Raw genomic sequence first — 15,997 nt, 5'->3', positions numbered from 1 at the left:
TTATTTAACTGCCCCCTGTTCCTGGTTTTAACAATGGTATTGGGGCAGCCACACAACTTCCTGCTTTCGTTATTTTTTGTGCTTGCAAAGGTTTAGGTGTAGTCACACTGCTTCATTCCAATCAGTTTAAATTCCATAATTCCCTGCTGAAATCCTGTAAACTGTTATACAGGCAATCATCATTTTGTGCAGGGGGTTCTGTCCCAGACCCCCCCACACATCGGCAGATCACGCTTAAGCCCGCTCCACCTCTGCTCTGCCCTGCCCAGACCCATTCCACCCCTTTTCATGACATGGCTATTGGGGGCCACTTCTGCGTTCAGCACCTTGTGCATGATCGCATGTCATTCAGCTGCACATAAATTGGTTGTTGTATGTGCTACAGACATTATGACTTATTTTTGTCCCAGGTTTGCTGCCTATAGCCCCTCTGGGCACCAATAATATGATAGCATTGGGGAAGAACCACAGAAAAAATCATAACGCAGAATAAAGCTGCCACTAATTGTGCCAAGGACATCTTGCAGAATATACCCAGAATAAAATGGTAGTCTGGAGGGGATCACAGTATCTTCTAGCGGCTGCTATGCCCAAGTTCAGGCCCTTCACTCTGCATCACAGCTGAGGTTGATTCAGCTTTGGGCAAGATCCTCTTACTAAGAACTGAGCAGCTCCTCAATTCTAATCATTTCAAAGCATATGACAGTAGCACTGGCAGTAACATCTACTAGGATAGCAGTGTGGGGAGTACAAACAATCAACTGGAGGCAAATGAAGCTTGAATTTCTTTACAATCTCTGTGGGCTGTGGCTAGGAGCTGCCAGATGCTCCTATCCTTACCTGCATACACCTGCAATATTATGTCCATAGATGGAAAAGGAGCAATGGAAATACACACTTCCGCTTTTGTAGGAAGAACCCAAAGTCTCAAGCTGCAGATCCCAAATAGATTAAGCGGCTTAGTTTAAATTGATGTGTCTACTCAATTTTCTTCCCTTGTATATTAATATATTGCTAATAAATGTGGTGACTTAAAGTTTCGTAAGTATATCTGTTTGAATAATTCATCACGACCATTATTACTATTATCATTTTGGAAAGGAAGCTAAGAGGTCAATTTCATATCTGTGTGGTTTTAAAAGTATTAAAAATACATAAGAAGCCTTTATTTGTCTTGTCAGATGGAGGGATGAACTACATGACTTTTCCTCGTACTCATATATCCTGAGATTATGCTTGCAAACTCTGCCGAGAGAGGTGCTTCTGTGCTAAATAAAACTCGTCATGTCCTGTCTCTGAAACCCAGAAAAAGGCTGCTGACTGGAGCCTGTAGATGAGTCTTCAGCAAGAGAGACTCCTCACAAGAAGATTACAGAATGCCCTGAAGACCAGGCCACAAGTAAAGGAGGGAAGAAAATGTCATAGAAACAGAAATGATAAATTGTTTCACCCAAATGGAACTGTGTGCAGAAAAGGAAAATGGATGACAGCAACAACCAGTGCTACAAACACGCATAAGCAAGACAACAAAACAGCTTTCTGTGCAAGTCAAGGTCCAGAGCTCCACTCTATAATCACTACAGAGCCCCATCAGTCAAAAGCACTTCTCTAGCCATCTTGACATCTGGTCACTGAAAGCAGTCTGGGTGGCAGGTAGCGAGCAAGAACGAAAGCGGGAAGGAATGGAGATATGCCAAAAGAGGGGTGCCTGGGTGATTAGGAATGAAGAAGAATGTAGCTGCTGACTGGAAAAGAAAAGGGCATGAAGGTGAGAAAAGAATGAATGCTATAAATACTAGACAGCTGTTTATAAAAAAAAAGGTGAAGCCATAAGAAAGTGTGTGTGTGTGTGTGTGTGGTAGAATCCTATATAGGAAGAAGGTGAACAAACATAAGAAGTACCAAAGTAGAAAAGTGGCATGGAATCTTAATTTAAGGGAAGGGAAGGGGAATTTTAAGAGTTAAAATGGACAGTTATTAATCTGATAAAAATGGTCATAATGGACTACAGGCTAAGCAAGAAACAAATAAGGGAGCAATCTGTAAAACTCTCATTCTGACTCTCTTGTCCCCTCACACTAACTATTGATGGTAAAAATACCTAATCACCTCTGTGTGGAAAAGGGAATGGAAAGTCTCATTTATGAGCAAATCCTCAGGCATTGAGACAATCCAAGCAGAGACCAAGATCCATGCCATTTCCTTCTGGAGCCTGAACCAATTCCCTGCTTCCCAGAACTAGCACTAGGTGATTAACCCAGATACATGACAACTATATACTGTAATTCCTAGAGAACGACAATGTCTACACCGGGGGGCCAAAACAGCTTCAAAAGAAAAGATGCAAAGAATGTTACCACCAGCAGCATAAACCATGGCTGGCTTGGTGTGCTTGGCAAAACTGGGCAATTGGACAAATTGTTAAGCTACTGACAGTGAGATCTACTGACAAATGATGCCCATGGCTGGAGATAATATGCAACCAATGTTCAGGCAGTAGTTTGTTTCCCCATCAAGCACTCTTAAATATTAACTGAATATGTTGACTAGTTTGACAGCATAATCTTTTTAGCAATCCCTACACCACAAAACCATGGTTATGAGCGAGTTATTAATAGCAAATGATGTTCAGCTAAAAGGCTTTATTTGCAAAGGTGAGTGGAATGCTGACTCTCTTCATTGTGAAATGCCCTAGCTGAATCTAATGCCAATGCTTAATGTGAGAAGCTGATCATGTTCTAAGTCTTTAGTGAATTAGTGCCATTTCTACCCTTTAGGATTGTATAATATCTGTGGTGATACTTCAATTTCCCTATATTGAGCTTCCTCAAACAAACGGTGCCTAACTCTGGACAGTGTTCATTATCTGAGGTTCAGTGCCATTTTGAGGGTTCATTCTTTATACTTGAGCTGCTTCAGGGTTACTGATAATGTCCCTCAACAATCATTTGGGACAGGATTCAACTAACTCACTCCATCAGCCGAAGCCCTATGTAAGGACTTCTGCTTGTGTCCCCTTTTCTCTCCCCCACCCCCCGTGCCCCCTGCATCCACAAAATTGATTTGGGGTGTGTGTCAAGAGAATAATAATAATAATAATAATAATAATAATAATTTATTATTTATACCCCGCCCATCTGGCTGGGTTTCCCCAGCCACTCTGGGCGGCTTCCAACAGAATATTACAATACAATAATCTATTAAACATATATAGAACCCCTAGAATAGCACAGGGCAAGAGGGCAGGAGGAATTATTCTGGCAAGCTGCAACAGAATACTGAATTTCACCTTTGGTATTTTTCGGTTTGTTTTTTCTTCCATTGGGACCAGGACTTTTAAAACGTTTTAAGATTGTGCTTCTAATCATTTCCTACAATGAGGCTACTGGAATGCTCATGTTACAATTTGCTTTGGGTTCCTGCATTTATTTTATAGAAAAATGTGGACGGTTCTAGCTATAAAGACCATGACTTTAAGCTTATCAGGCACATATTTATCTGCCTGGATGAGGATTCTTGAAGAAATATTTGGAATGCTTATCTTAAAGCTCTGCCAATCCAAGACCTAAACAGCTGAAAGGCAGCATATGCTCTAGCAGTGGTGAATATGCCACCTTCAAATTCAGCTTTCAGGAAAATGTGTCAGTTCAGTGGAGACAGAGTGTAGGTAGGATGAAAAGGGCCAGTGCTGTGTGTTAATAGTATTTTTAAAGGCACAGATTTATTTGCATATAATTGGTCTTTCACGATCGTTTTCAGGAAGATGTGACACTCCAGTGGAGACAGCATGCACGTAGGATGCAAAAGGCCAGTGGTGAGTGATAATAACTTCTCTTTTTTTTAATATAAAGAGCTCAGCTGGATCAAAATCTCAAAAATAACACACTCTGGAGCTGTAGTAGGGAACTCTGTGCAGTTCTGTGAACTAGCCTTGTAGCAAAAGAAGACACCCTCATTATGTTCTATGTTCTATAAAGCTGGCACCATCTGAAAAAGGACGATAATCCTCCAGCAGGAATTGCAGGTGGCTGTGCTAGTTTACACAGACAGGGGACCCAATATATCTTCTGAAATAAGGTTTCCCCAAGTTTATTTTGTGAAGGGCAGGCAGTCTAATTCAGGAAAGGCTTATATGCACTACAAACTTATATCCATTTTATTGCATCCAGTCATCCTGGCTTCCCTATAATAGTTATGGGGAACTGCAGTGTGGCGAAAACTCTGTCATAGATACTCAGCTGCAATCCTTACAGTTCTCTGAGAAAAGGCAATTACTGGTAATTCCATTCCAGCAATGACTTAGATACAACCAGTGCTATTTTTCTAGAAAAAGAGGTGCCAGAACTCACCCTTGTTCTCTTATACTGGCAATGGTGTCCACCTGAGAGGTGCTGGAACTGAGTTCTGGTGAGTTCCAGCTGGGAAAAAGCCCTAGATCCAACCCTCTCTGGCCTTGCATATACAGCAGCTTCCTGTGTTCCACAATGTCTACCTTTGTTCCTCTTGTGACCCTCTGTGGACTCAGCTATACAGTGGTACCTCGGTTTAAGTACTTAATTCGTTCTGGAGGTCCGTACTTAACCTGAAACTGTCCTTAACCTGAAGCACCACTTTAGCTAATGGGGCCTCCTGCTGCCACTGCGCTGCCGGAGCACGATTTCTGTTCTCATCCTGAAGCAAAGTTCTTAACCTGAAGCACTATTTCTGGGTTAGCGGAGTCTGTAACCTGAAGCGTATGTAACCTGAAGCGTATGTAACCTGAGGTACCACTGTACAGCTAAAAATATAACATTTTAAGTGTGTTTTAAAATCATTATACAAATGGGACACTAGATGGTGATGATGAGCTTATGGCAAATTCAATATATTTTTCAAAATGTTTTTAAGGAGCACTTTCACATGTGTCTAGTTTCCACCACAATAATCTTCTCATCATTCTGATGACTATAGGGACCAGCCTGAAAAAACGGAACAACACTCCACTGATGTCTAGATTAAGGCATACCATAAGAAGTCTCTATGGAATCCAGCTCTCACTAGCACCAGTTTGGAACCTAAGGTTCCTTGCACTGGCATTTCTAGTCATTGTGAATCAAATCCTTAATACATATGGTTGCATATTTGTTAAGTTTTTGCAAGGGTGCCAGTTCCTGTGACAGGAATGGGAAAACCAGTGATCCTGCAGATTTTGTTGAACTTCAGCTCCCATCATTCCTGGCCATTAGCTGGAGCTAGTGGAAGTTGGAGTCCAGCAACATCTGGAGGTCGGCAGGTTCTCCGCTGTTGCCAAGCGGTTATCTGCTTTGAGTTCTTGTTTGGGAAGAAAAGTGGGGCACCTCCAAACATTGTATTAAAGCATTCAAAGAGCTGCTCTTGCCACCCCCTCAGCTCTCGCTCAACAAAAAATCTGATGTGAGCATAGCAGTATTCACATAGAGTTCTATGAAGTGTGGGCTGTGCAATGGATTCAAATAGACAGGAGAATTCCATGAATGCAAAAGAGCGCACAAGTGGAAACACACTCTTTTTCTGCTTTGTATTAAATGCTGCACTATACATAGCTGTGTTTGTTTTGTAACAATTGGGGAGAATTCATTGTTTATTGTTCCAGCAGGGGTAGAATTTCAAGTTTCCTTGGGTGGGGAGGAAGCAGGGGAAGATTTGCAGTGCAGTTCAAGGCCTGCTCTTGGAGATTTCCAAGAGCAAATATTAAAGAGCAGTACATTTAAAGAGCGTTTGACATGTTTACACCGTATACTGCCTTAGAACTACACATGTAGGCTGAAGTCCTATGTACACTTATCTGAGACTCAGTTCCACTGAAAACAGCAGGACATAGGATTTGGCTTACAGGTGTGTGTGTGTGAGAGAAAAAAAATCTCATGGTCTAAAACATGGATGGGGAATCTTTTTCGCTCCATGAGCCAGATCCTTGTAGCCATGACATCATTATCAGACAATCTTGGAGATTTAAAAGTGAAGCACAGGGAGACATGCAAATGCTTTCGAACTGCAAAAGTACTGTTTGAAGCAACTGCTCCCTTGTCTTTAAATGTGAAGGGAGGAAACTGTGTCAAAGAGTGCTTTTGCAAAAGGCTTTGAGGCAGCCCCTGTTCACCCATTTTAGTTGTTTAAAGCAGTTCACGCTTCTTTTTTAAGCAGGTGGGCATGGTGAGGGAAATGGCCTCATGGACCACTTGGACAACTGATTGGACAAACTTGGACCTTAGACCATCAGTTCTCCACCCCTGGTCCAAAACATGGGGCTTTCTCTAAATGGTACCCCTGTGATGAATCATTTAGCTCACTCTTCCTCCATCACTACTCTCGAAGTCCAGGTCTCCAGAACCTCCATACCTTTTTCTCCTGTTAGTTTTTGCCAATATGCACTAAACTCTTTTAAAAATGAACTTTGAAAGCAGTATAAATTATGCAAAATAAGCAAGTAATTGCCATTTTGCATAATTTATTCTGATTGTAGAATTTGGACTTCGTTCAGGGACAGGTTTTTTTCTTTCTTTCTGTAGAGGTGTATGCCTGGCACTACTAATGTGCTTCCCAGCGCTCATTGCTTGCTGAATAAATAATATTGTCAGACAAGTGAAATACCTTCCCTACGAAGAATTTCTAATGTGTCTATCACTATAGTGCACAGACACCAGCGGAACTATCAGCAGTGCAGACATTACAGTTGCAGCTGTTGTTTTGTTCTATCATCTCACCTTTTAATAGCTTGCCTAAGGAAGGAGCGGATGGTGCCACAGTTTGACTTTCATGCAAGCAAGCTATTTTGTTCAGCTGCTTATATGCACATAATAAGGCTGAAATATTCCTGTGTTTTTCTCTCTCACACACTTTTCTTTTTTAAAAAAAATGCAGCAGCATCGGAAACATCACACACTGTCCATCATCCTGTTAAAGTAATCACTGCAATGCTTGTGTTGATAAGACACCGTGATTTTGTTGTTGTGTAGAAGCTTCATTGCAACCAGAAAGACTGAAACTACAAAGGAGAGCAAGACCAAAAGACTCATATGATGTTTTCTTTAAAAATTTCAATAACATTATTATTAAGGAAAGACAGGCAGGAATTGCCTTGTAGATCAGACCAAGGTCCAGCTAGTCAATCATTCTCTTTTCAGCAGTTGTTGTAGCAAACTTTCAGACAGGCCATTAAGATAATAGAATTTTAGAGTTGGAAGGGCAGCCCTCTGCATTGCATAAAGATTTTGATTTTCCTCTGCTTTTTGTTACCTGCATCTGATAAACTCTGGCAATACTGCCATGGAAAAGCAAGATCCAATAATTTGAGATCAAAATACTGGCAAGGGACCAATTTGGAAATTATAATAAAATACATTTACACTTTCTAAGAAGTGGTGTGGGTGGGTCATTTTAGATCCTGGTGTTACTGGGAGGGCTCTTCAGATGTCTTGCTTCACTTCGTTCAAAATGTGGCAAACCAGGTCTGTTGCACTTGGGCAGCCCTTGCTTATTCTGTCCCAGAGTCCTGCTCTAACCACCGGAATGCATCCATCTTGTCCCCAGCAATTCCTTTTCATGTTGACTGTGTGTGTGTCTGTGTGTTTTGTGTGTGACCAATGCCCAAATATATTTCGAAGACCTCTTGGGGGCATATTAAACAGGGGAGCCAAAGGTAGTTCCTTATAAGTGCAGCTACAGCAGGATTTCCTGCTTGGCTCAATGTGGTTCCTGAGAGACCCGATTGCCCTTTGCATTTGTAAAGAGAAAACATTGTAGCTGAGGTAGGAAGGGAAGGGAGGGGGAAAGAGCTGCTTCTGTGCCATTCTCCAGCGCAGGTTGCCAGCTTCATGACACAGAAGAATGATTCTCTTCATAATTTTTCCAAGGACTATGCTTACTTGGGGAGCAGGCAGCCCGAGAAGCGGTATTTCTGGAAAAGGGATTAGCACAATCAGTGGGGCATCTTGAAATGCACCAGGGGGGCTTAAACAGCAAACGCTCTGAAACAGAAGGTTTTTCTTCCTTCCTAGCAGAATTGTGTTGAGCATCACAACACTATTTTTTCTCCCAGAGAACCAGACTCCATCTGTTTCTGGAACAGCTTAATGTTCATAAAGTAACAAATTATGTTTCACAGCGTAGCTCTTTCACAAGTTAATGGGGCTAAGGAAAGATTTTATAAGATTCTCATGACTCCAGTGCAGACCCAGAGCACACAAAAGGAAGCAGACTGGAGATGCTATAAAGATGTAATTGTTTGGTTACAAGCTAACCTTCCCCAACCAGAAAACAACACAAAGAAATATACTCTACTCACAAAGTGCTAAAGTAATAGAACCTCAAACATCGACAGAGTCCCTACATTCCTGCTCATGATTATTGCATTTGGATGCTGCAAAGGTCAAGGCAGTTCCATGTTGATGGGGGACTCATTTCTTCCAGGGTTGTCAGCTCATTCCTGCATCCTTATACTGTGTGCTGCTTTGGGACATATAAGGAAGTAGATAATCTCTTCAGGCTCTGTTCTGGCAACCTTGCATATTCCCCAAGAGGCACATTGGAAATCAAACAATAATAATCATGGAATAATGGAACATTCTTGGCTAGGCTCCATTCACGTAAGTCTGTGCCAGCTTTTGTTAACCTCGTACCATTCATGTGTTCTGGACTATAGCTCCCATCAGCTCTACCCAACTTAGTTGTTTTAGCTGGGGCTGACGGAAGTTTTTGTTCAGTCTATCTGGAGGGCACCAGGCTGTTGAAGGCTGAGCTACACAGAGGGAATTTGTTACAGGGAGCTGAAAGGGATTCAGGGCATTTTCCTGAGTTCTGAAGTTAGGGGACTAAAGGAGACTAAGCATATTCTGCATCTTGTTATGATTCCCACAGTTTAAGTTCCATAGGCTATGTACACATTAATGGCTCAAAACGCAGAGAGGTTTTCAATGCATTTCAAGCTGTATTTACATATTACTGAATACACTGGGAAGATCCCTTCACCTGACGCACATTACCTGTTTGGCTTCCCCGTGCTGTAATCCTTGCCCCAAACTCTTATTCATGAAGCTGTCATCTGCACATGTGCAACAGCTGTCTCAAATGTACACACCTCAACTTCACTGCAAAGTGAATGTGGCTTATGTTTTCAGATTGGATGGAAGCTGATTTGAGGGAAAACACGTGAAACAGCAGTGTTTCTCAAGGAACTACAGGATAGATATGGATTGTGGCTAATGTCCTGTGTAAACAGCTTCAAACACCAGCTGCAGGAGCATTCTGGAACTGAGTTAACAGCCTTAGTCTGAGCAAAATTTCACTGAGGGGAAATCATTAGACTGCTCCATTGTATTTTGCTGGCTTTTTGTTCTGCTGCAGGTGATAATTCTAGTATACAAAGAGTTGGCATAGAACAGAGAGCTTCAAGAGGAACAAATTCAACAACAAATAACACCAGACTGAACCTTAAACAGGGCTGTAGCTCATGCCAGGTAGTTAGCTCTGCTTCCCTGCCCCAGGAGAAGCTGCTCTGGTCAAAGGGGCTATGCTTATTTCAGTAGCTCTAGACCAGGGATGGCCAAACTTGGCCCTCCAGCAGTTTTGGGACTACAATTCCCATCATCCCTAGCTAACAGGACCAGTGGTCAAGGAGGGTGGGAATTGTAGTCCCAAAATAGCTGGAAGGCCAAGTTTGGCCATGCCTGCCACACAACTTCCTCAGGTCAGAGAGATGCTGGGAGAATGGCCTCCATGTGTGCTGAAGCTTCCAGGGGAGTGGAGAACATTGTGTGCAGCATTGTGCTATAGCAAAGCAGGGCAGATTAGGATGGGGTCAAAAGGAGCAAAAGATGTAATCAGAAGTGGCTTACCAGGTGTGGCAGAATCACTATGCTAGCTAGCTGCTGTTTATTGGGAGGGAGAGGGGTGAGGCAAGAGGAGGGTTGGTGCAAGCACTCTGATAAGAGCTCCATATTGGTTAGTTTAGTGTTTCCATGTGCTCTACCCCCAGCAAGCTCCTTCTTACCTTGCAGCCTGTTAATTCATCTTTGGATATTTTGCCTACTCTACAGAATTCACAGTAACCTTCTTTTTCTGCCAAAGGTTCTAGGAATTCTGCACTATGCCAGAACTTCATCCCAGTAGGGCTCCATCTCACCACTTGCCCTGAAAGGATTCTGCCTTTCTGAGCATCTCAATCAAATTTTCACAAAGGTTGAGGCTTTATTGCGAATGTTCAGTTTGAGACCTCCATCACCATTCCATCTCCCTTCGCCCAGAATCCCTGGTGGGAAATTTCCTGGTGGAAATGGGATGTTTTTTGGTAGCCCCAGTTGACAGTGGGAAAAAGCATCTGCAAGGCCTAAAAGATCCTTTGCTGCCTCTTCCCACACCTCAGGACCTTGGGGAAGGGGAATCAGTAGCTATTCATCTTGATCCTGTTCATGAGCATTCAAGCAGAAGCTATGTGAATGCTCATGAGGCACTAATACCAAGAACCTGACGGTAGATTTTGCAGTCTAATATCCTATCATCAGAAGTGGCTTTACCAAGAAGTGAAGTGATGTGAAGCCTTGGGAGGCAGATCATAGTGATACCATTTTGCAACCTCCAGCTCAGTTTGCTCTTTAAAAGGGGAGGGGGGGGGAGAGAGAGAGAGAGAGAGAGAGAGAGAGAGAGAGAGAAAGAAAGAAAGAAAGAAAGAAAGAAAGAAAGAAAGAAAGAAAGAAAGAAAGAATTTCTGAGGTTTGTTTCAGAGGTGAAAATATCTAAGGATAACACTGGCCACATCTAGGGCATGCCTGATGGATGCTAGTTTTCTTGAAACCATGTAAGAAAGGACGAAACACCCAAGGCAGTTTGTTCCACTGATGGGTTGCTTTTCTGATTAGCAGCATTTTCTGACTGTCTAATGGCTTTTGCTGATTTTTCTGTCTTAAGTTGTTAAGATGAGGACAGTTGCTGAACTCACATCACCGCCACCCAAATGGAGGCATCTGTAATGGCATGCAAATAGCATCCCATCTGTAGAAAAATTCTGATTTTCCTATATGCTTTTGATATGGAGTTTGACTATTCTGAAAAAGCAGTACTTTTCCAAAGATCAGGAATGTAAATGCCCATCCTTCTACAACAGATTGAGCAGGCAGTGCAAGGCTTGCTGTGTTATTTGTAAGTAGGAACCAAGGAGAAAAAGGAAACTGCGCATTTAAGGAGACATAATAAATCTGGCCGCTTGACTTGGCTTACCCTGATCTGATTTTCCTTTCAATTTACCACAGCTCCACATTTAAGCTAAAGAGAATGGTGACACCTGCTCTCAGCAGCTGCAACAACAGATTCTTCTCTGGACATTTTTCTTTTACTGTCCTGTGCTTATTTTCTGTGTGGCCTGTAAACACGTGTCAAACTTTCATTATTTCTACTATGAGAGAGATATTCTCTCAAACTGATGCACATTCTTCTTAAAATCACCAGGGGGTGGGTGGGGGTGAGGCATAGTCATATTTTGCTCTTGCAACAAAAACATCAATAATCTTGTGGCACCTTAAAGACTAACAGATGTATTGTTAAACAGCATCAAAATCTCCACAGCAGTGTGAGATTTCAGGGGTTCCAGCTGTGCTTATCCAGGGTTTGTGTTTCCTTTGGAAATGAGGCACAGTGGATTGGTTCCAATATTTTCAAATTAATGAATATTTGGGTAAGGATAGACAAAAAAGGATTTTCTAAAGAAATATCAAAACTGGAAGAGAAATTAATAATTGCAAAAGGGAAATTTATATCCAACATGTATGACCTCCTTCTCAATTGGGAAGTGCAAGAAGAGGAGGTCAAAGCAGTTATGATTTGCTGGGCACAGGACATCAGGCATAACATACCTATGAGTGATTGGGAATGATTATGGAAAAAAGATATTAGATTCAGTCCATGTTATAATTTAAGAGAAAATGTACTAAAATGCAATATAGGTGGTATTTACCCTGGTCAAATTGGCAAAAATATATAAGAAGAACCCAAAAACCTGTTGGTGGTGTAAAGAAGGAATAGGCACGTTTATCCACATGTGGTGGGAGTGCAAGAAAATTAGAGAATTCTGGGAGGTTATTTATAATGACATTTAAAAAAATGTTTACATTTTCATTCAACAAAAAACCTGAGTTTTTTTACTTGGTATTATGCCACGAGAAATCACAAAAACTGCCCAACCTATATTTATGTATGCGACCACTGCAGCAAAGTTGCTAATACAGCGGTACCTCGAGTTAAGTACTTAATTCGTTCCAGAGGTCCATACTTAACCTGAAACTGTTCTTAACCTGAAGCACCAATTTGGCTAATGGGACCTCCTGCTGCTGCCGCGCCACTGGAGCACGATTTCTGTTCTCATCCTGAAGCAAAGTTCTTAACCTGAAGCACTATTTCTGGGTTAGCGGAGTCTGTAACCTGAAGCGTATGTAACCCGAGGTACCACTGTAGCCAAAAATTGGAAAAGTAACAATATTCCCACGAAAACTGACTGGTTAAAAAAAATGATTGAATACTCACAGCTTGCGAAATTATCTGGGAGATTAAGAGGAAACACCACACAAAGAGTTAACAAGGATTGGTCAATATTTAATGATTATCTCAAAACCTATATAGAAAACACAAATCTTCTGACAGAAGTATAAATAAACATAATAAATAGAGAAGTTAGACAAGAGCAAGAGAAAAGTTAGACGAGAGAAAGGAAGTAATTATCATAAAGGAGAAACTTAATAAGCAATATGAAATGCACATAGATTAAAGATTGACAAAATTACACAATGAGACTGGTTAGAAGTCAATAACCACAGTATGTCAGTGTCTTTGTTGGTAGGTAGATGGAAGTGGTGATGAAGGTGATGTATGTTTTGTATGTAATATATGTAATGTAATGTCAAGTGTGTATAGTTTTTGTAATGTATTGATATTTATGTGGAGCCTGTGGAGCCTTCATGATATAGGGTTTATTTACACACATATATGACCTGAGCGTACTGTGGAGGAGTTCAAAGCATTACACTCCAAGAGGATCTCTTGCTTCTCCCATAGGTGTGGCAGCATTGAATGAAAAACAAAAATCAGCAATTCTCTTGACTCCTTTTTGCTGTCTCCAAGCAGTCAGCCCGCCTTGTAATGTGACCCTGCCTCCTGCCTGTCACTGCTAACAGACTTAAAGGATTTTCCTCAAGTCAACATCCTGCAAAACCCCACCCTTCTGGCCTTTTGGCTTACTAACTAGAAACCAAGGCTCAGGGAAGGGCTTCACCCATTTGGCTGCCTGGCATGGAATCTCCTGAGGGCCCATCTGCCTATCCTTTGTTAAATTAATGACTTGGCTATTCTCAGGCTTTGTTCCCCTAATAACCTACACTCCACGAGCTTTACTAGGCTGGCTTGACTTGTATTTTTAACATAAGCTGAATCCAAGGATTGGGTGTTTGGCACAGTTTAACTTCTCAAACCTTGATTAATTCTAACTTTATTGGACCCAGGAATTTAGGGTGTCTTGCACCCCACAAACTCAAAGCTGTATTATTGCAAAAACGCTCATGGACTACGGTCCACTGAATCAGATGCCTGAAGTCTTATCCTGAGCTACAGGTACAACTATGCATGTTTTGGCAGGGAATGTAAGCATTACCTGTGGCCACTTCGCACTATACTTTGTAGATATTGTCATGCTCATCCATTTCTGGTTTGGGCTGTATGGCTATGAATACACTCATGACTTCTTCCTTTGTTGTTATGGATACTGGACATGGATCAGAACATATTGACTGGATTTTTGGATAAATGAAATTGAAGGTTTATGCTTCTCCTTGTTGACTAAAGAGGCCAGAGAGAAAATGGCATATTGGGTGCTGGAGATCGCAAGTATATGCTCAGAACTCATCCTTAGTTAAATGATTGATTGGGAGCTTTAAGAATACAAAAGTGGTTTTCACTAAACTGATGAAGGGCAAGTAAACTGTGATATCCATGAATTCTGGAATAGAAACTAAACCTACAAAAAGCATTTCTGTGTGAAGAGGGTCAGCAATTCTGGCTGAGCAGTTTACTTTGGGGTGGTGTTATCAAAGTGATTGTTTATAGCAGCCTGACTATATTGCTGCACTTTGAAAAAGAAGAGCCCTTTTCCATTTTGCTGACCACATTTTTTTTTTTATAAAATAGATTCCCCCCTTGAATGTAGCCCATACTGACTAGTCTTCCAGTTGTCTGCTGGTATATCAGAAGTCTGGCTCTGGGTATTGAGCCCTTTAGAACCTGCATAGCTTTTCCTCTGACTGTTCAGCAAAGAAATGTGTATAGTGTTGCTAATGATAGACTCTTCAATTCTTTCCCTGAAAAATTGGACAAAACCCTCCAGAGATATCATGAAGAGCCTCTGTGAAGAGTGGAGGATAGAGATGCTGCAAGCAGCGAATGTAAAATGTTTGGAAGAAAGAAAGCTATTGAAAACAAAATGCCAACTAAAAGGCATCAGCCAAGGATACTGTCTGCCTTTCAAATCCTTATCCTTTGTGAGAGAAAAGACAAAAGTTAAAGGCAATGGGGGGAAATTATGCAAAATCACAGAGCTTTTTTTCCTTATAAAAAGCAAGTCCATTTCTGCGTATGATTATACACATAAAAGCTGGAAATAATAACATGGAAGAATATTAAAAATAGAGAGAATGTGGAATCTTTCCCTAGCCAGAAATTCAGAGGCTTGAGGTATAATACGAAAGCAAATTGAGTTGAAAATGGTTTAATGTAAAAATGGAGCAAATTATGCTGCTTACAGTGCAACATACACTGGGAAGACCTGCTGGTAAATTAAGAGGGGCAGGGGGAAGAGACAAAACTGGAAAATATCATGAAAAGAATCAGTTTACATTTGACCCTGCAGTTTTTTTCCTGCTATATTGTGGGATTTGTAGATGCCGGCCAGATTTGTTGTGAAGGAGCAAGAAAGCCATATACTTATTTCACAACCTGTGTTTTTAAGAAACTTATTAAGCTACACTAAAGTTCTCCCTTCAGTATTAATAAAAGGAAATGTTTACACCCAAATGTTCTCCAAATGTAGATATTGTTATAAATTAAGTCCTACAAAGACCAGTAGTGGGTAAAATTATCATGAGTTATCTTGTTCATAATTTCACTTTTCACATCTTATTCTCAAGTTACCTCTTGTAGGATTGTGTCCAACATTGGATAAGCAGAAGGCAGTTTGTGTGCCAGATATCTTCCTCCCCTCCCTTCCTGCTTGCAGCTCCTTCTGCCTCCTCCTCTCAAAGCCTTTCTAGAGAGCTGGAGAGAACATTTTGAGGCTGCAGTGAGGGGATATTAGGTGGAAGGATCTTGTACTAGTGGAGCACACATTGGAAACAACCTAAAGTAAGGATTTTTTCAAGGTATGGTTTTATTGATAGCACTGGTGCCCTTCAGATTGGGTGAGCGAAGCATCATTTTTTATGTGCTGTTTATCAATATTACGTTCAGATGCGAGAAAGGGAAATAGCATATTGATTCCATTTTCAAAAAAACCTGAGATTCTGCTGTGTTCTTAAATTGATGGGAGTTTATTATAATATTTGAAAGTTGGATTGTAGCCTGATCTCAGAAATATACTGTATGGATTCAACTTGAATCAAGAATTTTATTGGGGTTTTGAAGATTGACAATAGTTGCTAAATTGTTGATAGCCTATTTGATCTCTGAAAAAGGGGTCCCACTGTTGATATGGGGTAGCTATATATCTCCTTTTGTTTCATTTTGCATTTGTCTCTCTCCATGGAATATTGGGAGGTTAGAGATAGTTGAAGTAGGGCTGTGTACACATGTCGTTTTATTCTGGAATCAATGGGAATGGGTTATTTGTTTTTTCTACATAATCCACACACAGTCTAGATCAGTGGCATATTTTCTGCCCTTGAAGAGAGTTTCATTCTGAAAATAACAGCTCATTGCAGATTGATTCTGCATTTCCCCACAGTGTGTGCAC

General features: G+C 41.2%; 1 long non-coding RNA gene across 1 annotated transcript; it reads left to right on the top strand.

Annotated features, from left to right (window-relative positions):
* The first annotated feature begins 1,207 nt into the window (after positions 1-1,207).
* LOC309348557 lies at positions 1,208-14,222 on the top strand. The gene is made up of 3 exons (XR_014159478.1): positions 1,208-1,653; positions 3,760-3,814; positions 13,057-14,222. It is a non-coding gene; the product is annotated as an uncharacterized lncRNA (long non-coding RNA).
* Positions 14,223-15,997: the final 1,775 nt, after the last annotated feature.

This window comes from Podarcis erhardii (genome assembly GCF_964252035.2).
Source record: "Podarcis erhardii genome assembly, chromosome: 8".
Lineage (NCBI taxonomy): Eukaryota > Metazoa > Chordata > Lepidosauria > Squamata > Lacertidae > Podarcis > Podarcis erhardii.
The sequence above is the reverse complement of the archived record's forward strand: the minus strand, read 5'-3'. Positions and strand labels throughout refer to the sequence as shown.